Genomic DNA, 27,017 nt, shown 5'->3' with positions numbered 1-27,017 from the left:
AAAACTGGTTAGATGACACTTGGAATATTGCTTTCAGTTCTGATCGCCTCATTAGAGGAAGGATGCGAAAGCTTCTGTGTGGGTGCAGAGGAGATTTACCAGGATGCTGCCTGAACTGGAGGGCAGATCTTATGAGGAAAGGTTGAGGGAGCTCGAGCTTTTCTCTTTGGAGAAAAGAAGGATGAGCTGTGATTTGATATAGGTAAATAAGATGATGAGAGACATAGATAGCATGGATACCCAGAGACCTTTTCCCAGAGCAGAAGTGACTATTGTGAGGGGGCATACTTTTAAGGTGATTGGAGGAATGTATTGTGGCGATGTCAGAGGTAGGTTCTTTACACAGAGGGAGGTGGGTGCATGGAATGCTCTGTCGGCGGTGGTATTCAAGTCAGATACATTCGGGACATTTAACCGTGTCTTGTAGAGTTGCGAGGATGATCGTAAAATATAGAGTATGCAGGGTAATTTGATCTTCGAGTAGGATACTATTTTGGCACAAGATTGTGGGCTGAAGAGCCTGTGCTGTACTCTTCTGTTTTATATGTGTTCAATTCACCTAGCCGGCACACGTTTAGACCATGGGAAGAAATTGAAGCACTGAGACGCAGACATGGTGAGAATGTGCAAACTCCATGCTGACATCAGCTGAAGGTGAAATCGAAGCTGGGTTCGTTTTGCTGAAAGGCCCCAAAAATGCTTGGGTCGGGTCCAGTGGGAAATTGAACCCTGGTCTCCCTCGTGAAAGGTGGGGAGAGTGACCACAATGCTAATGAGGGCACCAGGTACAAATGCCCCTTAAGCGCTTTACGTGTGCATCAATCACATACAATCGCTTCAGTATCCAAATTCTACTTCTATTGCTTCACCGATACTCATCAATGTCACAGCATCACAAATTCGCATCTGAATGCTTCTTAAAGTCATAAGGATATCTGCATCGAGGACACTTGCAGGCAGTGGCTTCAATATTCCAAACATCCACTGGCTAAAAGCAATTTTCTGTAAATTTACTCAAACATTCCTTCCTGTTACGTTAAATCTATTGTCCTCGTTGATTGATCCCTCCCTCAAGGGGAAGCGTTTACATAGTCTATCCTCATTATTTTGTACATCTCCTCTGCTCTGAGGAAAATGACCACTGTCTGTTCGATCTCGCTTCATAACGGAAACTCTTCAGCTGAGACAATACCCTGGTAAATCTCTTCGGCACCGTTTCTGGTGCTATCACATCCCATAATGATGTGAATTAATGAACTGCCCCCAATACTCTCGCGATAGCGAAATGAACAAATACAATGAATGTTGCAGAAAGCCACAGAAACTGGGCTTTTCCGATGCAGTCCATTTTGCTCATTATTGCCATGGGTCATTTTACTAAGTCTGATGTTCCAATAATCACTGGCCCATGTCAGTAAAAGCTGCTCCATGAGTCTTGCTCTTTCTGTCCCAGTGTCTAAATATTTCATCTGGTTTAGTGTTCCTGGTGGTGAGACAGGCCACGTTCACTCAGCAACACTGACTGCAACAAGACAGAATGAACAATGTCAATGTGAAAATGGATGTTAGATTGTGCAGTGTCTCAGTGAATTGGAAGGAGGGACGTAAAGGAGAGTTAGTGATTGTGGGAGGGAGAAAATTCTCTCAGTGGTGGGTTTGAATTCTGACACATCAAATGCAGATATGTGAGAGAGCGAGGGTTGGGAGATGATTGTCACCAAGTCAAAGAATATTTTCACGTAAAAATGTTTGACACTTGCTGCATTTCTGTGGCCCATGGCACAAGGAGTAAAACAAAGTACAGCAAGCACCCACTGCCATGATTCAGATTGGAACCGAGGTTGCTGTGGCCACAACACAGAGTAAGAACCACAAGACGATCACGGCACCACATGAGTTCGCTGGTGTACAACAAGCAATAACTACAGTGGCAGAGGATATGTTAGGAACAGCACCAGATCAACAACTGGAATTCTTTCCATGCAGTGCGCTGTAATGTGGATATTCACAGAGGGCTGGAATCTGTGATTACGATGCTACCAGAAACTGTGGAGATTCCATCAATGATTATCTTGAAGACTGAGATTGATAGATTTCTATGAAATATCAAAGACTCAGTGTACAGTGCTGGCGCTTGTTGAAATGTACCTTTCAATAGTAATCTAGTTTAACATTGGATATTTCATCAGCTCCCTCACACAAGGAAGTAACCATTACTGCATACAACCATATAATCCCAGTTCCTTGTCCCAGAATGAGGGAAACTCAGTGACCCAGCCACAAAGATATAACCTGGAATGGGGATGGCAATGAGCGTGAAGACATACGCTGTGATAATAGATGATGCGATAGTCTGTGCATTATGAGCCAAGACAATGTGACAAATTCAAGATAGAGCCACGGGGATGATGTGCAGAATGATGAGAGATACAATGGTGAATCAGACAGTGACCAGGGGGATACAGATAGAAGTGATGCAATTGGTGAGCGCGCAGTCCTTCTGTGGCCAGAGAGAAGCGTGAAATGCCGAGTCTGTGAGCTCCAACCTCACCCGGTGCAGCTTCTATTGACATGGAGCAGGGATTATTGGGAACTCAAGCTGTACAAAAGATACACAACAATTTTAATCTGAGGCAAAATAGTTTTTGGAATCACAACTATTTGTGGATTGAGTGAGGATCTGTCCATGAAAATGTCACAATTATAATGAAAAATGCTGCAAATATTCAACTTGTGAAGAGAGAAATCTGTGCTGGGAGAAATAGAGGTAACGTTTTTGCTCTCTTACTCTTGTCATATGGCTGACCCTGCACTGGGCTGAGATGTGGGAGGAGCTTCTTTTTTCGCTCATTTCATATTATCCAATTTCATGCAAACATGCACAGGTCACTGAAGTCATCTAAACTTCCGAAAAATATCAGTAATATATGATGTTGTGATTAGGCTCGAGTTTAGCTCAGGTTATGGAGGAAAAGCAGGAAAGCGGAGATGACATTTATCAGATCAGCAGCGATCTCATTGAATGGCTGAGAAGACTCGATCGGGTGAATTGTAGCTTCCTGACAACAAATGGCAGTGAAACTCACCGCGTCACAAAAGGGAGACAATTGAATTGAAGTAGCCACTGTGATAATCTTTGCTGGTTGTTTACCTTGTGAATGTTACCCTCACTGCTGATGTCCCTGCTAACAACACAGCACAAAGGTGAGTAGCCTGACTGAGCAGTGACGGCTAAGGCACCTTTCCCCTCTTTAAGCGGCTGGAACATGGTCTCTGATGTTCTCAGGGACAGTAACTAACATTGAAAGGATCGCAGACAGAGATGCACTGTCTTTGCGTTGTCACCATCAGGAAAAATAAATTTTGATTCCCTGACCAGGAATCGAACCAGGGCTGCGGCGTGTGAAAGCGCGGAATCCGAACCACTATACCACCAGGAATAGCGATGGACATGTGTGCATCGTTTCTTCATGACACAACTTCTGGCTTTTGTACTTTCTGCAACAGTTGTTTCTCCTCCAAAATGATTGAATCATTGTGTTTTTACAGCACAAAAAGAGGCTCAACGACCCAGTTTCCAGCCTTGGCCCAGAGCCTTGTGTGCTGCAGGGTGATGGACGGGCTGTTTGAGATGTTCATGTTCCCTTGGGGACCTGGGCCACACTTTCACCCTCAGAAGGTAACACACAGACACATTTCACAGAAAGTGACAAAGGCCTCAGCAGAGACCAGCCCCGAGAAAGTAGGATTTCATCCATTTGGGTTATTTAGTCCCATTTCACACTTCAAAACCAGAATCTGATTACAGCAAAGAAATAAAGCATTCGGCCGGTCCCCTCTCCGTGTTGCTCCCCCATTGTTTCCTTGTCAACCTACAGTTTATAATACCTCACCTCACCTCACTGCTGGCCTGTGGGGGAAATGAGATTGTCATGATTTCAGACAAGATTGAAAACCCTCCTTTGGATATTGGATGCGGCAGTTGTACAAACATTCTCATCTCCTCCAGTTAGAAGTAAACTCATGACCAGTGCTTTACAAGACCATTGCTTTCAATACTGCGATACAGAGCGAAGGCTGTGCCCTGTAAGGTAGGGTTTCATGCATTAGAAACTGCAATGTAATAGATGGCAGGATAGTCTGTGCATTATCAACCAAGACTATGCGACAACAACAAGATGGAACTGAAGGAATCATGTGCAGAAGGATGAGAAATAGAATGCTGAATCAGGCAGTGACCAGGGTGGTAGAGATATACGTCTTCCCTCACAGTCTGCTGATAAGGATTCCGTGCCTTCACTGCCATGGCGTGTTCATTGTTATTATTTGCGATAGTAACTCTGAAATATTGACTGTTCTTTAGATGTAGAATTATGTCACAGACCAGGCGGCATCAGTTCAATCATTATTACAGTTCTGCATCAGCAATGTCAGCTACAATTTCCTGACGTGCAATTGTTTAAGACAAGAACAAGGGGGAGGTCAGGAAAAGTGAAGGGCAACAGTGGTTTGTGAGAGGTGACAGTGAGCCGAATGGAGCCAGGCTCAGTGTGGGTGTTGAAGACTGGCTTTTCCTGTTTACCCTGGTATACAGATCACTCTGGAGCAGCCAAGGTGTGTCGGGATGGCCGAGTGGTCTAAGGCACCAGACTCAAGGAATAGACTCCTTCCACTGTAAAGCTGGGTGTTCTGGTCATGACTGGTATTGTGCGTTTGAATCCCACTTCTGACAATGACTGCCCTTTTGTTTGTTGTCCTTTGCAAATGTCACTGAGGTTCGGTGTCCCGATGGGATTCACCTGTTTTTAAGCAAATTTTACTCTAGTCAGTTTTGCTGCCTTATATTAACATGATGCAGTTTTGGAGGAGAAGGAGGCAGCACAGCCCATCAAGTCTGCTCTGCTATTAAATGAGCACATAATCAGGGAATTCCTACAGTGTGGAAACAGGCTCTTCGGCCAACAATCCTGACCTGATAATCCTGAACTACACTTTCTTGGATTTCAGAGTAACCTCTGGTACACTTGCTGCTAAAAATATTTCAAACTCAGTCTTAAATCTACTTTGTGGCCCAACTTCCACAACCCTCTTCTGTAAAGGAATCCACTGATTCACAACCAGAATAAATTTTCCCTCAACTCTGCCTTAAATGTGTGCCCTCCATTCTGATATTAGATAGTCCGTTCCCAGGCGGCCCCAAGAGGGAACGAACCTTTCTGCATCCAATCCGTTACATCGCCAATAACGCCTGTATGTTTCAACAAAGAGCATTTTTGTAGTACTGTTTCTGAGCTAATGAAAGCAATGTATTTCAATGCTTCTTCCATTTAATTTGCCTCTGATGTGAAACTCTCACTGATTGTGATAGAGATTATCATTATCACTAAGGAGGCTGTTCTGGGCAAGGTAACGGGGCTAACAGTAGACATGGGGGTCTCTTGGCCCTGATGAACTGTATCCCAGGATACTAAAAGAGGTGACTAGGGACAGAGCAAATGCACGAGCAACTATTTACCAAATTTCACTGGACTCTGGGGTGGATCCCGCAGATTGATAACAGCCAATGTGACATCACTGTTTAAAAAAGGAAGTAGGCAAAAAGCCGGTAACTTTGGCCCAGTTAGCTTAACTTCGGCAGTGGGGAAAATGATTGAATCTATTTTCAAGGAGGAAGTAGCAAGACATCTGGATATAAATTGTCCCACTGGTGTTCATGAGTTCATGAAGGGTAGGTCTTCTTTAACTAATTTGGTTGAATTCATTGAGGACATTACTTGCAATGTGGACAATGGGGTACCTGTGGATGTGGTGTATCTGGATTTTCAGAAGGCAAGTGCCACACCAAAGGCTGCTACATCAGATAAAGTTGCACCATATTACAGGTAATGTATTGACATGGATAGAGGATTGGTTGACCAGTAGAAAACAAATAGTAGGGGTAAATGCGTGTTTTTCTCATTGGCGTTCAGTGGCTAGTGGTGTGCCTCAGGGATCAGTGTTAGGACCACAATTGTTCACAATTAACACGGATGATTTGGAATTGGGGACTAAGTGCGCTGACACCAAGACGTGTATAGAGCAAAGTATGCAGAAGACACTAAACGTCTGCAGAGGCATGTAGATAGTCTAAGTGAGTGAGCAAAGGCCTGGCAGATGGAGTACAATGTTGATGAGTGTGAGGACATTTATTTTGGTCGGAAGAACGCAAAATGGACTATGTTTTACATGGTAAAAAAATTGCACATGCTGCTGTGCAGAGGGACTGGGATGTCCTTGTGCATGAATCGCTAAAAGTAGGATTGCAGGTGCAGCAGGGAATTAAAAAGGCAAAGGGAATTTTGGTGAAAGGGAGAAACTGATCTGCAGCCAAAATGGTACAAAATAAAAAGTCAGAATCAGTGTCGGTGAGAAAAGATACAAGAGCCTGAAGTACCCTTCCTGGTGGTGCAGTGGTTAGGATTTGGCGCTTTCACTGCCACAGGCTGGGTCCTGTTTTCGGTCAGGGAATGGGAGGTCTATTCTGCTCATTTATTGTGATGACTGATTTTCAGGAGCAGGAAAGAAACTCTGGAGCTGATAGATGGGCTGTTTTGTCCCAGAAATTATTCAAGTTAACAGAAGTCAAAGAACTGCAGATGCTGAAAGTCTGAAAGAGAAACAGGAATTGACCGAGAAACTCGCAGGTCTGGCAGCATCTGTAGAGCTGAAGAGAGGTAACCTTTCAGGTCCACAGATCGTTAATTGGAACTAGATTAGTTTTCCATTTCAATCGTCATCTTAGGCAAAGTGATCAGGTTTATATGTCAAATCGGGATATTTATCAAAATTTCTCGCTCTGAGTGTCTTACAGTTCACAAAACAGCAACAAACAAAACAGCCAGTTGGGTTAAGCTCAGGTAGCTGGAGTGGGAGCAGAGGAATAATAATGTATTGAGTTTAAACACAAGAAGCAAGCCATTTCAGCTTTCAGGAACCAAGCAACTGGCACTACTTACAAGAGGTTTAGACAAGATACTGTCAATCTCAGCCATAGGCACCTGTAGGACTCAAACCACAGCTATGCTGATTGTTAGAAAGGCACATTAGCCAACTAAGCCACAGCACCATACAAGCTGCTCCAGCACCACACAAGCTGCTTCAGCGCCACACAAGCTGCTTCAGCACCAAACAAGCTGCTCAAGCACCACACAAGCTGTTTCAGCTCCAATCCATATGTTCATGAACTTCAACACCCAAACACAGAAACTTTAATCAGTGACAATTTAACTGAAACACCGTTTTTTTTTTAAGACAGACAGTTCATAGAACATAGAACATAGAACAGTACAGCACAGAACAGACCCTTCAGCCCACGATGTTGTGCCGACCATTGATCCTCATGTGTGCACCCTCAAATTTCTGTGACCATATGCATGTCCGGCAGTCTCTTAAATGACCCCAATGACCTTGCTTCCACAAATGCTGCTGGCAACGCATTCCATGCTCTCACAACTCTCTGTGTAAAGAACCCGCCTCTGACATCCCCTCTATACTTTCCTCCAACCAGCTTAAAACTATGACCATACGTGTTAGCCATTTTTGCCCTGGGAAATAGTCTCTGGCTATCAACTCTATCTATGCCTCTCATTATCTTGTATACCTCAATTAGGTCCCCCTCCTCCTCCTTTTCTCCAATGAAAAACGTCCGAGCTCAGTCAACCTCTCTTCATAAGATAAGCCCTCCAGTCCAGGCAGCATCCTGGTAAACCTCCTCTGAACCCTCTCCAAAGCATCCGCATCTTTCCTATAATAGGATGACGAGAACTGGATGCAGTATTCTGAGTGCGGTCTAACCAAAGTTTTATAGAGCTGCAACAAGATCTCACGAGTCTTAAATGAAATATTACATATAATAAAAACTGATAACATCAATCGTCTTTGGCTTTAGAAGCACAAGAAAACTTTTCCACTGACTGAAATGAAAACAAAAAATTCTGTAAATACTCAACAGGTCTGACTACCTTTGTGGAGAGAGAAACAGCATTGGTACTTCACATCAAATACTGAAATGATTTTGCAAACCCTATTTTATTAACATTTGCATATATTCTGGACGGATATAGATTGTTCCGAATGAAACAATTTGCACAATGTGACTTATTTAAATTCTGCTGGCAACTTACTGACAAACAAGCCATTCGCGGATAGACAGGAGCAAGTCATTTTCTTGATTTACTGCAATGGGGAACGTGCGCCAAAACATTAATACTTCTTTTACAAATGAAATTGTTTCAGAGATCAGGCCCAGCCTTTCAGAATATGCCACATATCAATTAAAATCTCCAAAAACATACGGGCATTCATAACTTCAACTTATCCAAAAGTATGATGATACTATACTAACTACACATTAAAAAACAGCTTGGTGGGAGTGAAAATGGTGAAATCGTAACATAAATAATTGCACACCCTGTTGACCGAACAGCAGAGAACTGCACCGGAGATGGTCTTTTCTTCTCACCTTCTAAGTTCAGAATGATGGAAATCATAAAATTGTATCGTTTGAAGGGTAAAGGGGAAGGCAAGAAGGAACAATTTAATCTTACGAACCAAATACGAGACAGCTTTTCAGCAATAAGCAGCAGTTTATGACATAAACCTTCTGTTGGTGCACTTACTAATTCATTGATCTAAAACAAGTGATCAATACTTCAGATTTGATAAACATCCTCAAATCGCAGCAGGAATCTTCAAAAGACCAAAACGATCACTTTATGCAACAGTGCAACCAGCAACCATTTATCATTGCACAAGAGCCCTTTCAACCGCATCTACTGTGCAAGTAAGCCAGCCTCGGTGTCCGGCATCGAAAAGGAATTTGTAGTTCACAGCTGAACATTTCCAGTAAACATGCACAGTAAGATACAATTTCCTGTTACACTGCTTTTAAACCGATATATTCACAATTTAAACTGGCGGGATAAAGGGGATGTGTTCATTCTCTCTGAACCCATTAACCACGTTAATACACACAGACAAAACCTCGCAATCTGCATTCAATACTCTTCTCCCTGCTCAAGGAAAGATGAAAGGCTTTACAGAGAAGTTGCCAGTGTTGGAGAAGATGATCCGGAAGGAGAGGCTGAATAAAATCGGGCTCTTTACACAGGAGAATTGGAGGCTGAGGGGTGACCTTATCGAAGTTAATAAAACCATGAGGGGCAGTGCTCAGATCTTTTTCCCAGGGTAGGGGAGTCCAAACTTCAGGTTATAGGTTTAAGGTTTAAGGGTAAAGATTTTAAAGGGACATAGGGTGTAATGTTTTGACACGCAGGATGGTGTATGTATGGAATAAACTGACACAGGAAATGGTGTAGGCTGGTATAAACACAACATATAAAAGGCATCAGCATGGATACATGTACAGGAAGGGTTTAGAGGGATATGGGCCAAATGTTGGCAAACAGGACGAGATAAAGTTTGGAAATTTGGTCGGCATGGACGAGAAGGACCAAAGACTCTGTTTCTGTGCTGAATATCTCTCGGACTCGATAATTGATTTAAGTTTTGAAATGGTTCACTCAAACATCCTACCTGCTACACACCAGTGAGATTGCATTTAGCAGATGTCAATAAATGCTCCAAGTGTTGGAAGACATCTAGCCAGTCTTTCCATCAAGTCTCACACCAGAGAATTCACACGGGAGAGAAACCATGCATTTGTTCTGAGCGTGGGAAAGGATTCAATCAGTCATCCCAATTACTGAGACACCTTGGTAGCCACACAGATGATAAATGTTTTAGTGGCCTTGACTGTAGTTGTTCATTTTTATCAAATATTGTGTACACATTCTTTGGTGACTGGAGAACTAATAACAAGACACTTGCAGACAGAGAGCGGAGTAAGGAACTACACACCCATAATGTTGAACTCTGTAAATAATCTGTGCCAAGAAAAGAATGGCTTCCGATTTTTGCTTCACTGTAAAGCCCCTTTTTTATGAAGGTGATAAATTTCAGAGAAAAAATGTTTCCATAACTGTTCAACGAAGCAAAAGATGCATTTGGGGTAGGATGTGGGATGGGGCTAATTTAGATCTGGTAATGTGCAATGTGGCAGGTTTAATGAATTACTTCAAGTTAAAAGATCTCCGAGAGAACAGTGCCCATCAAATAGTGTACTCAAGTGTACGGTGGGTGAGTTGTGGGGTGTGGGTATTTCAACATGAAATATACCCTTTAATCCTGATTCTGTGTTTTCTGTTCATTAAACAATAGGAAGTCCATGCTCAATTATTAGCCAACACCATGAACTCTGACCTTGTGCTATGAACTTTTTTGACCCATTTTTGAGTGCTGTGGAAAATTCAAGCAGACTTCATCTACGGGCTTCCTTTATGAACTCTGCTGTTAATATTAACAAGCATCCCTTGGTTAATGGCTAAGGCAATGGATTTCAAATCCATTGGGTGTTTTTGCACGGATTCATATCCTGCTGACTGTGGGCAAAAGCTGTGAATGAATGTGAAGGCTGTTTGCTTCCTCCGTTTTGCTTGTGACAGGAATCAAAGCAGCAGGTAAAAAGCATTTCACACAGACCACCAACAGTGGGAAAAGGTAATTCACTGCCTGTCATAGCAGAACCAGCACAAACCTTCATAAAAGTTAAAGAGCTTTAAGATATCCACTTGCCGGGCCAACAGGTGAGGCTGTGAGCCATGTCCTGGGAACTAAGTCGACACAGTCAGTACTGAGAAAGATTCACCCAACCCAAAACGTTATCGCTGATTTTCCTTCACAAATACTGCCAGACGTTTTGAACTTTTGCAGCAATTTTGGTTTTGTTCCAAGAACAATCAAGGTCAAGGGATTATGTTCAGGAAACTGTTTGATCCTTGGAATTCCTGAAGCATTGTGGGATGTACGTCACACAAAGTGAGTCCCAGCTGCTTGAGGATTGGCCCCTGTGGTCTACAGATGGCTCGTTGGTCCAGGGGTATGATTCTTGCATTGGGCCTTACAGCATTTATAAATGCCAGAAGTCCCAGTTGTACATCTAAACAACCACACGTGTTTTGCCAAAGTACCCAATTAATTATCTCAAAAAGCATCTTCGTGAAATGAAGTTGAAATGCTTGACTTTGGGATAGGGTAGAGGTCCCATTGCAGCGAATACGGTCAAGGGATACACTTGTTAAAGGGAAGAACAAGAGTTTTAGAATGTTCACACAGGCAATCCGACTCTGAATGAATTCTTAGATGAAGCATTGCTCAATCATGAACATGAAACCTCAGAAAGTGGGAATGTGAAGTGATTTGGGATAGTGCTGAACGGGCTCATATGAATAGTAGACAAAGAGGCGACTGGAAGAACAAAACAGGACAGGCCGCATGAAACGAATTGTTTCTGGAGCCATTGATGGTGTTGTGCGTATGGAGCATTGAAGATAGGTCCAAATATTGAAGGTTTAAAATGTAGCTGTATGTCAGAAATGAAGATGGGTTGGAAAGATTAGACAGTTCTTGGGGAATAGAAGGCTGTAAAGTGATCCGAACGAAGCTTTCCAAGTCACGAGGGTTCTAGACAGTGGAAATAAAGGCATGAAAGTGCTACCACTCCGTGCCTGAAGGGATTGAGAATGAATAGGCAGAGATTTGAAGGCATGAGGAAAACAAAGTAAAAGTGACTTGAGGAAGAACGTTCTCACACAAGGAGTGGTTCGTGTCGGTAAATCACGATCTGGCAGTGACACATTCAGATTCAATCAACACTAAATGGAATTGGACAGCTATGTTAAAAGTGCCTGTGCAGATGCTACAGGGAGAAGGCAAAAGATTGATACTAAAAGAGATAATTATTTGCTTACTGTGGAGACGCAGCATAACAAAGGTAGGGAGCATGGCTTCCATCTGAGCTGTGACAAGTTTGGTGATTCTGAGTGAAATCGACCAATAGAATGTGGGAAATTAGGCAAAGCTAATATTTACACAGCTGTGACACGTCTGTGCAACAAAACAACAGTGAAGATCTTTTAGCATCTTCATCAAATGGAAATGTCGCACTGCAGCTGGAAAGCTGAATACTTGCCTGAGACGAATGTGGCTCATGGTAGCAGAGTGGCGCAGTGGAAGCGTGCTGGGCCCATAACCCAGAAGTCGATGGATTGAAACCATCCTCCGCTATTTTCTATTGTTTAGTGCTGTGGCTTGCAGTGAACTGCACTGTGCATTTTCATCAGCTGCCTGCTTCCTTCAGCTTCATGTATCTGAAAAAAATTCCTCATGTTGATGCACTGGCCAAGTTCACACAGGAGAGCTGATACACTTGCGAAGGTCTGAATGGTCTTCTCCTGTTCTCAGTCAGCCTGTTCCGAATCCGAACTGAATCACAAAACTTCCTCTCTGAGATGGGAATAAACCGGTGAAGTAGAAACTCATTATTTGCAGTCTTTTTTGTCATGCCTGGCACTAATTCCCCACGCTGTTTCAGACGTGAATGACAAAAGGATCAGGATATCAGAGACAACATCATGACACAGATACAGTTCACCATTATCAGGACAGATATCACCGATTGTGAATAACTACAGAGAAATACAAGAGGCAGAGAGTCGCTGTGGACCCATTGGGCTGAACGGCTTCTACCTGCACGGGAATGACGCCATGGGTTTATGACGTCACTCTCCCTGTCTCTGTGAGGGAGCGGGTGGGAGAGAAACAATGGCTCATTATTAACCCTCCCTTCCACATTGTACTGTCTGCAGCCCCGCAATTCAGGGCCGTTAGGAGTGTCTCTCAGTGAGTGAGTGTTTCACTCAGGTTCAGTTAATGTGGCACTGTTTGGTGTCAGTCATTAACTCCTGCTGCGGAGGTCACAAACAAAAGGACGCCCTGTGTGCACACAAATTCTGAACATCAAACAGGCTGCACAGAAAGATCGCATTTTAAGTTACAGCTGCTCTCCGTCATTCTGTCTGCCTCTGATATATGTCATTTGATGAAAGTTCCAAATCACCTTTAAAATTTGCTGCACAAGTCTGATTCCACCCCTCCTGCTCCTTCCTTCTTCCAGCGTCTGAGAGACACCGAAAAAGTGTATATCACACCCCAGCACTGCCTGCCCATGGTCAAGTGGTTAAATGCATCTGCTGATGGAGAGAGCCTTGTCCCAGTGCAAGGGAGAAAATAGCTCAGTCCCAGGGACAGGGAGGCAGAGCGAATAGAAGATGTTCACTGAAGCAACGGGGAATCGGAATTTTTTTTAAGCAATTGGTCAGATATGTTGTGACATACTTCTGGAGCATATAGAACTTGAACTATGTTCCCTACAACTGAGGTAGAGACACTATCACTGCCTGAGTGGTGCATCGTTTATTGTTAAGTGGCCGTTAAGCACACTGCGATATTGGTCTTGTGGTCTGATTCTCACATCAGGTGGTTTATAGGAATGCAAGAAGTTGCAGGCCTGAATTCTGCATGAGCTGTTGTTGCCTCTGACGTTTTATTTTTAATGTTCGGGAGAACTTGGGGGTGGTTCTTTATGAGATCAATTTCAGTCTATGTCCCCAAACGCTGTTTGCCGCGAATATATGACAAGCACCGTCTTTACCTGATGACGGTTTCGGGTGAGGAATCATATGAAATAATGTTTCACTAGATTGGTTCGTAAACTGGCACAGTAATTGAATGAAACAATGGCAAGTCTCCGCGGAGAAACAGACGACAATGAAACAGGCATCTGAGGACAAATTTGTTTCTTTTGCAAGTGAAACTTACTGCTTCCCAAAGTGGGGTCCATTGAAGTGAAGCAGTGGCAGAGATTCCCTTTGCTGGTGCTCACCTCGTGAATCACATTTCCACCTTGATTCCTGTTAACATCACAACTCGACAAGATGAAACTCACCTGCCATGGGCCAGTGGTCTAATAGATATCGCGTCTGACTTCAAATCAGAGGATTGCGGGATTCTATCCTGCCTGGCTGTTTACAGACGACAGCTTTTTTATACTAGCAAGTTGATTCATTTGCCTGAAGTTGGAATATAGGCCAGACGTTTTTGTTGTCAGGTTCCCAGAAGCTGAAGTGATTGGAAATTGGAAATTGCACATGAGCAGCATTGGGGACACATCCAACTATATGTCCATTTCATTTCCGAGCTCACAATAGCAGTTCTCATTGCCTGGAGAATTTGCTTGTGGTCCATGGAAAGCTGCCTTTTGTCGGGAAACGTGTGGGAACAGAGAGTGAACGTGAAGCACCTGGAGCAGGTGTAATCCTGAGACCCCATCACCCTCGGGGATGTGTCTGTGTGTTGCGCTCTGAGGCCAAAAGCGAGGATGAGTTCCATAAGTGGGCTGTAACACAGCTTTACTGTCACAAAAACTCAGTCCAATTCGTAGATTACTTGGTTATTCTCATTGATATAGCCCTTGACACATCAGAACGCCCAACATGGTGGACCAAATGCTGAAAACTGAGAGTAGAATAGGTAGCTATCTGATGACATGCACTGACACAATGGGCCGGATGGTCTTCTTCCTCACCATAAAAACTCGAAGGCAGGGACAAACTGATCTGTCGCCAAAAGGAACAAAATGGACAGGCAAAAATAATATTGTTGATGAACGATACAAGCAGCTCCGTCACACTCCCTGGTTGCCTCGTGATTCAGATTTGGCGTTTTTGGAACCCTGGCCCTGGTTTGAACTATCGACTGGAAGTACTTCCATCCTAGCTTTTCATGACAACAGCTTTGTTGACTAATTGTAATTTTATTCATTAACTGGCATTGTTGGCTCGGCAGCTTTTATTCAATCAACCACATTGCTGTGGGTCTGGAGTCACATGTAGGCCAGACCAGATAAGGGTGGGCAGTTTCTGTCCTGAAAGGGCATTTGTGACTGGATGGGTTCTTCCAACAATTGATTGCATGGATTGTATCGCCTCCCCTGTGAGGAAAAGGAAAGGGGCTGTGAGGTAACTAACTGTGTCCCAAATGATATTCAAGCTGACATGAAACAAAGAATGGCGGATGCCGGAAATCTGAAACAAAAATGGGAATTGACAGAGAAGCCCAGCAGGCCTGGCAGCATCTGTGGAGAGATATAGAGTGAACATTTCAGATCCGCTGACCATTCGTCAGAACCAGGTCAGTTATGCCCTTCTATATTATAATGCCAGGGAAATTATCAATTTTATCTATCGAATCGGAATACTTATCAAAATATTGCTTGACTTTCCAGTCGTCAACTTTACAACTTTAACAGGCTTTTATCGGCTGTAATGCTGCTTCCTTCACCCACAGGTGGTAAAAGGCTCTGCTTAAAAGGTTTTATTTGCCTTTTCCTTTCAGTTAGTTAGCAGCGGTGTCGAATGGAGAATTGGTCCTTTTCGAGTCTCCCTCAATATCTGTCTCTCTTTGTCTCTGGGTACTCACCTCACTCTCTTCTCTATTTTCCAACTCTGTCCGTCTATTTCCCTTATTTCCCATTGCTGCTCTTTGTAAAGATTGAAAATTGGGGAGTGTTTGAGAGTGGAGCTGCTGAGAGGCTTCCGCCAGCACAAGCACCACTCCTACTCCGAGTGTAAAGCCTGGAACTGGGCTCACATTCTTCAAATAGTGTTTCTGTCACTTAGGACTGAGGCAAGGAGGCATTTCTTCGCTCAAAACATGATGAGTGTTTCAACATTGAAATAGAATTCCTAATCCACCATAAAGAAACAAAATGCCACAATTATACGATGACAGTGATGTTTTTACTGTTGGTGTAAAATGAATGAATGGTGACAGCAGAGAATGAGTGTGATCAGTTCCTGGTGTCTGTCTCACTACCACAATATTCCGCACTAAGGCTGCAGTTAATTCTGCCTCACCTTGTTATTCCTCCCAAACCTCAGGATGAATTAATTATGAGCAGGAAACCATTCCCTGATGGGGAGAACATAGGCGACGGGGTGCCAGCACCGAATGATAACTGTCTGCACTCAAACATAGGAACCATGCTCAGTTCTCTCCTCCAACACGGGAAGCAATGGACGTGCGGTATTTTCACTTGACTGTTTACCCAGAAAGCCAGCGAATGTTCTGGAGACTGATGTTCAAATACCTGCAACCCTGCAAGAAGCTACACTTTGAGTTCCAAATATATCTGGAATTTACAATGCAGTGATGACCTTGAATCCATCATCAGGGGACCAATACCCATCCGGTTCACAAATGTCTTTTAGGGATCTTTTATCCTCACCTGATTGCACATACATCTGACTCCAGGCCCACCGCAATAATGGTGGGTAATTAGCAACGGACAATGCATGTTGGCAGAACCAGTGACACCGTCATGCAATGAATGAATAAAACGGGAAAATAACTTTGTTGTTTACATCAACAATATGGCGTTTCAGAGAAGTTGAAACAAGGAATCTTCAGTGTAAAGCTCAGGCACCGCTGGGATTTTAATTCAAAATCGCCTGTTCACTACACAGTTTTTTTTTACCCAACCATTATAGCATTTCCTTAACCATGCAATTACAGTAACTTGGGGAACTATCCTGTATCAGTGTTACTCAGTGAGAATTTCAGTCTAACCCCACTCTTCAACACGGACCGTTCACAGCTGAATATTCTCCTGTGAAAATACACGGAAAGAGACAATCTCCTCCTGCTTTGGTTCAAAGCTGACATATTCTCCTGTTTAAGCTGACTGGATAAAGAGCATGGATTCATCCTCTCAGGGACCATTAACAATGGTAACACACGCTGAGGGAACCTAACCAGAGGAATAGGTTAATTTTGGTTAATTGAGCAGCTGTCAAGCCTGACCCATTGGAACCAACATTGAGCCTTGCACCACACTCACTTCCTGCCTCATGCCCCTGCTGCCCTTCCCAGCCATCATTGTCTTTCACTTTTGTTTTACTCCCACCCTTTGCTTCTGAACGTGTTCCTGACCGTTTGTAACTGTTCAGTCAGAAGCTGCAGCTTAAGCCCTGATGCCTGGGATAGGATTTCATTCCATTGGGTTGGATTTATTGCCCATCCCTAATTACTCCACCAATGGAGGTGACGAGTTACTTTCTTGAACACTCGAACTCCTTGGCACATAGGTATAGCTTTGATGCCATGAGGAAGGGAGTTCCAGGATTTAGAAGCAGTGACACTGAAGGAACAGCGGCATATTTCAAACTGAGAACGGTGAGATACATGAAGGGAGTTTGTGATGGTCATATTCCCATGCATCTGTTGCCATTATCCTTCAACATGAAGGCAAACTCTCACTGGACTGACTCTGGTAGATTCAGGGTATGTGCTCTGTGCATAACCAGGGACTCATTTTCATTCCTACAGTTAACAGGAAGAGATATAAATCTTCATTTCCCGACTGGGAATTGCACCCACGCCTGAGCGATGCAAACCCTGTATGCCAACCAGTTTACTGACACTAATCCATGCGACATGACTTGTACGCACTCCCACACCTGTTCCTACACCGGAAACACCTTCACCAGCGAACTTTCTCTCTCCAAGTTTCGAAATGATTCATATTATCGCCCTGAAGCGGGCCTGTGATAATCTGATGTTGTGCAGTAAATGTATTACAGAAAAGTACAAAGCAGGATGCTGTTAACAGGAGATAGCAGGGACTGCAGATCCTTTATCCGTAGACAGGATGAGGGAGATGTTTGGTGATGCCAATATTTATCACCCATTACTAATTGCCAGAGAGGGCAGTAAAGAGTCAACCACATTGCTGTGGGTCTGGAGTCACATGTCGACCATACCAGCATGGCAGTTTCCTTCCCTAAAAATATATTAGTGAACCCGAAATGACTAAATGTCCATCTCAGCCTTGAATATGCCTCGCCTTGGCAGCCTCTGTTGTCAAGAATTCCACAGATTTGCTTTTCCCTAGGTGTGAGAACATCCACTTTATCTCTGATTTAAATGGGCCACTCGTTTCCGTGAGATCACGCACCCGGGGTTAAATCAGAGCACCGGAAGCCTCCAAAGTTCGGCGTGAACTCACTGGTGTCTCAGGTTCCAGCTGTCAGTGTTTAAAAAATTTTGTTTTTAGACCCCTAATTAAACCAACAGCCCTAATTTGCACATTAGATTTGCCAAAGAGCAATGTGATCCAAATGTCCTTCATTGGCTGTGATTTAGGTGGTGGTGAAAGGTGCAATAAAAATTCAAGGACATAATTCTTTCTCAATCCATTGCGCTGATAATTAATCTCTCCCCTCATGGAAGCTGATCTTTTCCACTGACTCTCTCTCCTCTCTGTGTTTAGATCAATTCAATCCCACAACAGCCTACTCCATTCTGATCAAGTACAGGGTGGCAGTAAATATTAGGGTGGTGGCACAGACATCACAAATCGAATACTCACCTTTCCTGTTCGAACTGTTTCGTGAGGAATATTAGAAGGTAGCTCATAGCCGAGTGGTTAAGGCGATGGTTTCAAAATCTATTGGGAGTTTCCCCACACAGGTTTGAATCCTGTAAAGAAAACCCGTTTTCTCAGGTCTGGTAGTTTGCTGGCATTCAGGAAAGACAACTTCTGAACAAGAATCTAACTGTACTCGAAACCTGAGCTCTGTTTCTCTTTCCACTGATACAGCTGGACCTGTTGAGTTTCTGCATTATGCTGTGTTATTATCCGGAATAACTGCTGTTTTTCATGAAAGATCTTCAATCCCAGTCCTCTGGCAACTGACCTTTGTCATTGGCACTGTTTCTCCTGACGATCAACCTGCGCATCCTCACTCCTACCCAACCCCATCATTAGATACAGCCCCAGGAAATCTCTGGTTTTGCTCCAAAGAGAACATTCCCAGCCCCAGGATTCTGTCCACCAAATGGGACTTCCTCACCTCTGGACATGCTGCAAGAGATTTTGGGAAAACATTGACAGTCGGTGGGGAAAAAAAATTATTAAGGAGGTAAAACAGAAAACCCAGCCTCCTGCTTTGCGAACCTTTAGAAACGTTTTGGGAACTGGAAACACAGGAGAATGAAGAGTGAACTTTCCGACTGATCTCAAACAGTCCAGACACCTGCCACTTCTTTGAGCCCGGGACATTGACTTGGATGTTCTCGAGACATGAACTGATCTGAGACATTGAATGAATTCTCGTTCCTGCACATCAGGAATTCAAATCTCATCTCGGCTCCAGGACAATGAGAAAACTCAGAAATAGACAAGGCACTGAAAGGGTCGAAGGGAGACGGGCCAGTTGTAGGGGAGCGGGTTCCCACTGATATGGATGGGCCTGGAGAGGGTAGGATCGGACTGTTCTCACGTCTCCTCAATACATGTCCCAGGTTTTATTTTGGAAAAGTACAGTCGATACAAGATAATTATCATGCCAAGCGAGGAAGTTTGAATTCACCACAAGCTCAGTTTAAGTGCTGCTGCAAGAGCTCGCCATTTTCTGTGGTGCAATTGGCTGTTGCGTTTGAGGGTGAAATGTGAAATTGTCGCTATGAAGCCACTGCGGAGGGAACAAGTGCTGTTCTACCTCTACCAGTTGCCTATTGGCTGTACGGCTATGGGTTTTAATGTAGTCAGGAAAATGTTTCCCAAATGGAAATCTTGTCCGGTGAGTGACCACAAAGGTATTTCGATGTTGCTTTAACAGCTGCGATAAAGACCTGCGAAATGTTTGGGATCTGAAACAAAAACAGAAACTGCATGACTGAAAGGAGAAAACAGAGTTCTGAAGAAATTCTGAACCTTTGATTCAAATTCTCTGCCCACAGATGTTCCCAGATCTGCTGAGCTTTTATGTTTCCCTGCAATTTATATGTTTGCCGGTAAATGAATATTTATTTTATGCATTGGGATGAAACAACCTGCATCACCATGTACCACATTTAACACTTTGAAAATCTGTGAAGTGATTGGATTCAAGCAAACCCAGAAATAATTCATCCACAGCGCGACTGGCCTCGGAAAGCCACCTGAAAAGATAAATAGCATAGCTTGTCGTGCAGTAGTCATGGCCGAGTGGTTAAGGTGATGGACTCGAAATCCATTGGGTTATTCCTGCGCAGGTTCAAATCCTCCTGACTACGGGTGAAAACGGAGAACAAATTCAAAGGCTGTTTATGTCAGGAGTCAAAGCAAGGACAGCAGAACCTTTCACTGAGATTGCAAAGAAGGGAAAAGGCAACTCACTACCTGTCATGATAGAACAAGCACAAACCTTCACAAAAGCTGACATGTTTTAGGATATACATTTGCAGGGGCAACCATAGTGAGGCGGTGAGGCTGTGAGCCATGTGCTGGAGCTCCAAACCAAACTTTCTCGTGGCGTTGAAAGCGAAATGAGCGTTGAATTCTTGATTTGCAGCAATGAAAATCCTTTCACGGTCTCACTGAGAACAACAAACAGGATGGGAAGGTAAAATAGTCGACAAGCTGCTCATGGCATGTGTCAATTGACCAACCCCACCGACCGAATCACTGCAGTTGCTGGGAATGAAAAAAAAACCTAGTCTCAGCATTATGAACCTTTAGAAGGGAGGGGAGAATGAAGCGTGAATCTGTCCAACTGAACAAAGACAGTCAGGCACCTTGCCCTTCTTGCAGAGGCTCACACATTGACTCTGATATTCTCGGGGACATTTGTTGCTCTGTGTGCAAGTATTCTATGTATATTTCTCCTATAAGAATAACTTAAATATAAGCCATGTGTCAGCTCTCTACCACCTCCCCCTACCGTCCCCTTGATCATAACCCCACTCTGACCACCAAATCATTATCTCGCAGACCATCCAAAACATCATCACCTCAGGTGACCTCCCACCAACAGCCTCCAACCTCATCGTTCTCCAACCCCACACCGCCCGTTTCTATCTCCTTCCCAAGATCCACAAACCTTACTGCCCTGGTTGACCCATCGTCCCTGCTCCTGCCCCATCAAACTTATCTCCACTTATCTCAACTCTATTTCCTCCCCCCAGTCCAGGTGCTCCCCACCTACGTCCGGGACACCACCCACGCCCTCCACATCCTCCAAAACGTCCGATTCCTTGGCCTTCTACACCTCATCTTTGCCATAGACGTCCAATCCCTGTGTATTTGCATTCTCCATGCAGATGGTCTAAACGTCCTCTGCTTCTTCCTATCCCGCAGGCCAGACCAATCCTCCTTTAGTGACTCCTATATCCATGTAACCAAACTCATCCTTAATCTTAACAGCTTCTCCTTCAACTCCTCCCACTTCCTATGGATGAAAGGAGTGGCCATAGTGACACAAGCTATACCTGCCTCTTTGTAGGAAATGTGGAACAGTCCCTATCCCACAGCTGCACCGGCCTCATCCCTCACCTCTTCCTCTGTTACTTCGATGCCTGTATCAGCGCCGCCTCGTGCTCCCACGAGGAGCTCGAGCAGTTCATCCACTTTACTGACACCTTCCACACCCAAACTTAAGTTCACCTGGACCATCTCTGATACCTTTCTCTCCTTCCTGGACCACTCTGTCTCCATCTCTGGGAGCCACCTGGAAACTAATATCTATTTCAAGCCCACCGACTCCCACAGCTGCCGAGACTACACCTCCTCTCACCCATTTTCCTGCAAGAATGTGATCCCCTATTCCCAATTCCTCTACCGCTCCCAAGATGAGATTTTCTCCTCCCGGACATCTCAGATGTCCTTGTTTTTCAAGGCCCGCAATTACCACATCCCCCCCAAACGGTGGTTGAATGGCGTCTCTAGTGTTTCCCACACCTCAGGCCTCACACCGCTTGCCCACAATAAAAGCAAAGACATAATTCCCTTTGTCCTCACGTATCAGCCCATTAGCCTCTGAATTCAACGCATCATTCTCCTCCATCCGCAATCTGACCTCACTACCAAGGATATATTTCCCTCCCCATCGTCATGTGCCTTCCAGAGGGACCACTGTCTCCACGACTTCCTCGGCCACTCCACACTACCACTAGCCCCACCTCACCCGATACCCGCCCCTGCAACCGCAGGAGGTGCTACACTTTACCATACACCTCCCTCCTCACATCCATCCCAGGCCACAAGAAAACCTTCCACGCTAAACAGATGTTCACCTGCACATCTGCTAATGTGGTATATTGTGTCCGCTGTTCCCGATGTGGCCTCCTCTGCATCAGGGAGACCAAGCAGAAACTCAGCAACCACTTTGTGGAGCACCTACACTGTGTTCATGGCAAAAAAACCTCCCAGTCGCGATCCACTTCAACGCCCCCTCCCACTCCCTTGGCGACATGACCATCCCGGGCCTCCTCCAGTGTCACAACGATGCCACCCGAAGGTTGAAGGAACAACACTTCATATTCTGCTTGGGAACACTGTAGCCCAGTGGTCTCAATGTGGACTTCACAAGCTTCAAAATCTCCCCAGCCCTGACCACACCCCAAGAACAGCACCCCCTCAACCCTGCTTCCTTGGTCTGTCCATGCTCTCTCCCACCTATTCGCTCCTCCCTCCTCACTGACCAACCCACATCCCCACTTCCTTCTGACACTCACCTCGACGAGCTTCATACCTGCCTCCTTAACCTGTCCATCTTCTCTCCCACCCGGTCCATTCCACTACCTACCTTCTATCACTGCCCACTCTCTTTCAGAGACCCGTCTCCCTCCCCCATTTCTTAAGAAGTGTTCAGACCTGAAACGTCAATTTTCCTGCTCCTCTGATGTCGCCTGGCGTGCTGTGTTCACCCAGCTCCGCACCTTGTTATATCAGACATTTCTTTCGTCTCTACTTCTCCATCACCACTCCCCTTGATTTCACAACATGAAAACTTTTGTCAGTGAAATTCTCCCAACCTTCACCTGCTCATTCCTTTGTTCACTTCCCCTCCCCACCTCTCCCCGTGCCCTTGCTCACCAACCTGAACCATTCACCCAGTTTCAGAGTACACTGCAGAGAAAAAGATGCTTTGGCCCATCGAATCAGTGCTAGTCAAATAACTATACAAGTGTCATTACCAGCACTTTGCCCAGAGACGTGTCCGAAATGGCATTACACGTAAATGGAAATTGCCGACAAAGCTGTGCACGTCTCTCACCATCTGCGGAGAGAATTGATCTAAGGAAGGGAAACTTGACATGAAAAGTTAACACTGATTTCTCTTCATAGATGCTGCCAGACCTGCAGAACTTTGACATTTGCAGTTCTTTCAGTGTTTATTTTACACATCTAACGAGATTGGAATGCTATGATGGTTTTCACCTCTCCCATATTTCCAGGCAGTGAGTTTCAGATTCCCACTATCTGAGTGAAAAAAAGTCCTCACATCTCATCTCAACTGCCTGCCTCTAATCATTAATCCTTGCCACCCTCAACCTGACACTGATTCCACCACCAAGCAGAAAGTTTCATTCTTGTTTACTCTGTCTATTTCCCTCATAAATGTATTAATCACAATCATGTCCTCCCACCCTCCCCTCTCCCCCAGCCCTCAGTGTATAACAAAATCAGAAGTTGCTGAAAAAGCTCAGCAGGTCTGGCAGCATCTGTGAAGAAAAAGCCTGTGTTAACTTTTCAGGTGAGGTGACCATTCCTCAGTCTATTCTGCTCTAAAGATTCTAGCCCCAGTCTCTGAGGGCGGAGAGATTCTGTGCCGATAGATTAGACTCTGCCCTGCTGGGTGTCTCTCACATTCACTTTTCGTCTTTCAGATTTGAACCATCAGCAATTTTCTTTTGTTCTGTAATCCTAACACACGGATTAAACATTACCAATAATTCAATTCATTACTCCATATGTCATTTGTAGTTTCCTTGAAACTGTGATGAATATTTGAGGCCTTTCTCAGTTGGGAGAGAGTTTAAATGTAGTTGTAATGTAACTAACTCCCCACAATTCGTTCAGTTGCCGGGTCGGCATGCTTCCAATGCACTGACCGATGTGAGCAGCAAAATTGGCAACAGTTTCTTAAAACAGTGAAACCTACAGTTGTATAAAGTCTCTTCAGATCTTCGCTGACACCCTGCACGCAGAACAGACAAAGTGTTGACTGTGTCTCGTCAGCCAAATGAGAATTCCTTACGATCTGTAACAGAAACGACTGGGTTTATTGAAGCAATTTCCCAGATTTATTCAGCGCCTGACAGAGTAGTTAGCAGTCAGGTGGACTGCTCAAAGATGAGGGCAATAACTTTAAAAAATATTCATTTAAAATCCCGGAATAAGTGCTGAAAATGGGTTTTAATGTTCTGCAGGAGAGACAAAGCCATTTGGTTTTTCTCCAGCACCATCTTAATTTTTTTTTATTTTCTTGTAATTATCTCCCTTCCTCCTCTGCTCGGATTATCAATCATACCTTCCCTTGCTATTCAGCTGTTAACATTTTACTCACACCATCGAACACTTTTTGATAACTGACAGAGACTTATTTTTAGACAGAGGCTCACCATTTCCGACGTGCCACGGCGAAAAACCGCAACGGCGTCCTCAGAAGACAGACACAGGATGCAACCTATAGAGTGCCCTTCATCATAAAGTACTTCCCCAGAGCGGAGTGATGGCACCGTGTTCTCCGGAGCCTTCAACATGTCAATGATGATGACCAGCACCTTGCCAAGATCATCCATACACCTCCACTTCTCACCTTCAAACAAGTGCCAAACCTTAATCAGGCTGTCGTTCGCAGCAAGCTACCCAACCTTCAGGACAACATCGACCACAACACCACACAGCCCTGTCACTGGCACCTCTGAAATGTGTCAGATCATTGACATGGATATTTCCATCAGATATGGGGCCACCACCCACCATGTAAGGGAAATACTTATGTGGCTCGGCCAACATTATCGATCTCATACACTGCAGGCAAGAATGCCCCGGGCATGGTATTTTAGTGAGACCGTGCAGGCGCTAAGACAATAGGTGAATGGACTCTGTGCAACAATGGCCAGACAAGAATGTTCCCTCCCAGTTGGGGAACACTTCAGCAGTAAAGTACGTTAAGATTCCGAACTTCGGGTAAGCATGCAACGTGACCTTTGAGATACACGACAAAGCAGAATCACCGAGCAGAAACTGATAGCCAAATTCCATGTCCATGAAGATGGCCTCAACCATGATCTTAAGTTCATGTTGTGCTACGTGTTCCTACTGTACTGTTCTGTTTCTGTAAAATCTTTCTTATTGTCCTATTTCGACACCGTCACCTTGATAAATTGTTATGACCTCTCTACCTTAATTAGTTAGTACTGTTTTGGATTATTTATTACGTTTTTTAGACTATCAGCAGGCGATTTTTATATCTAACACATAATTCCAGCCATAACAAGGTGTGGAGCTGGAAGAACACAACAGGCCAAGCAGCATCTTAGGAGCAGGAAAGCTGACGTTTCAGGCCTAGACCCTTCATCAGAAATTTCTGATGAAGGGTCGAGGCTCGAAACGTCAGCTTTCCTGCTCCTAAGATGCTCCTTGGCCTGCTGTACTCATACAGGTCCACATCTTGTTGTCTCGGATTCTCCAGCAACTGCAGTTCCTTTTATATCTGACGTAATTCCAGCCATTTGGTTTGTGCCAAGCACGGCCTTATTTTAAGTTTGTTTTTGTAATTATCTCTCTGTCTCATTTAATCGGATTAAAGTTCATCCCTTCACCATTTATTCAGCTGTTGACACTTTACTCACACCGTTTAACACTTTAGATCACCTGCAGAGATTGTTTATTGGAGACTGCACTCAATCCATTTGTACTATCTTTTGACCTCTCTGTCCTTGATCTCTCTGCCCATAAAATCTGGCAATGGGGATTGGAGAGCCAGGTCAAACCCTGCTGCTTGTCCCAGTCTCACTCTGTGTGGAGCTGGGGAAGACAGAATCATTGATGGATGTGTTTTGAATCCAATCTTGTTGTAACTTTTTCATGGGTTAAATGCAGGTCGGTGGTCACTCAAATTGCTTGATCCAATATAACTGAAGTTGTGTGCCTGGATGGTCTCAAACACCCGACTTTTCAGTTTACCACCTAATGCTGACCGGTTGAGCCATAAAAACTGGCATCAACAAGCTATGCAAAATCCGCTAAAGCAGGGTGTTAGCGGAGTTCTGAAGGGCCGTTGTGAAGCCAGAGCTCTTGTTATTTTCAGAGTCTGTTGCCCATTTTCCCACTTGCAGCACCGAGAGTATCAAAGGCCCAAGCAGCCACAGTTACCCAGAAGAAATGTAAACATTGTAAACTTGAAGTTACCCGGATCCTTCGATGTTTCTGCCTGAGGTAGATCACTCATGATTTTGGTTACCGGTAAGATTCATACCCATGACTCGATAGAGACTAGAGCTTAAATGCAGTGACTTTGACCGCTCAGTAAAACTATCTACAAACAATTACTGCAGCCAGGCTATAGAAGCCCTTTCAGATAGCTTCTTCATCAGATCCTCCTTCTCGATTTTATCCAAGATCTTAAAATTGCATTTCATGGCCCATTTCCCCTTGACTCCTGTGAACTTATTGCTTTTATTTCCCTTACCTAAACCAATTATGAACCTATAAATCCAGTCAAATCTCCCTCCCATTCCAGTTGGTCCATCGTTTCACAACTCCCTCAGTGCTGAAACTTTCTGGTTAATGAATGAATCTATCTCCTCTGAGGATCCTCCCCTCCTGCACAATGTATGATAATCTCTGTTCGAGTATACCTGGTCATCCTCTGCCAGGAGGAGGGATGTTGTGAATTCCTGAAATAAAAGAGAGGTGTTGGAGCACCCAGTAGGACTGAAAACCTCTAGGGAGAAAGAAATAGTGTTAATGTTTAGTTACGGTTATTCTACTTTTATTTCTGCACTGATAGTGATTGATTTTTGAAGTTTCTTTCACTGAGGCTCATATGAGGACATACATATAAAATATTAAATCAAACAAAGGGAATGATTTGTGTGTCTGATTTCCAACGGAGACTGACACTGTCCTTACTAAACTTCTTTTACATAATATATAAAAAAAACACAGACAGGAAACTTTAAACAAACATCAAATCAAAATTTGGCATGATCAATCGATTAATCAGAAACTGGACAGTATTGGCCTTTTG

General features: G+C 44.1%; 1 non-coding gene across 1 annotated transcript; it reads left to right on the top strand.

Moving 5' to 3' along the window:
- The first annotated feature begins 19,970 nt into the window (after positions 1-19,970).
- trnas-cga (transfer RNA serine (anticodon CGA)) lies at positions 19,971-20,052 on the top strand. The gene has a single exon. It is a non-coding gene; the product is annotated as a tRNA-Ser (tRNA).
- The last annotated feature ends 6,965 nt before the right edge of the window (positions 20,053-27,017 follow it).

Source organism: Stegostoma tigrinum, unplaced genomic scaffold (assembly GCF_030684315.1).
Source record: "Stegostoma tigrinum isolate sSteTig4 unplaced genomic scaffold, sSteTig4.hap1 scaffold_158, whole genome shotgun sequence".
In the NCBI taxonomy this organism is placed as follows: domain Eukaryota; kingdom Metazoa; phylum Chordata; class Chondrichthyes; order Orectolobiformes; family Stegostomatidae; genus Stegostoma; species Stegostoma tigrinum.
This window is presented reverse-complemented; position numbering and strand designations above follow the sequence as displayed.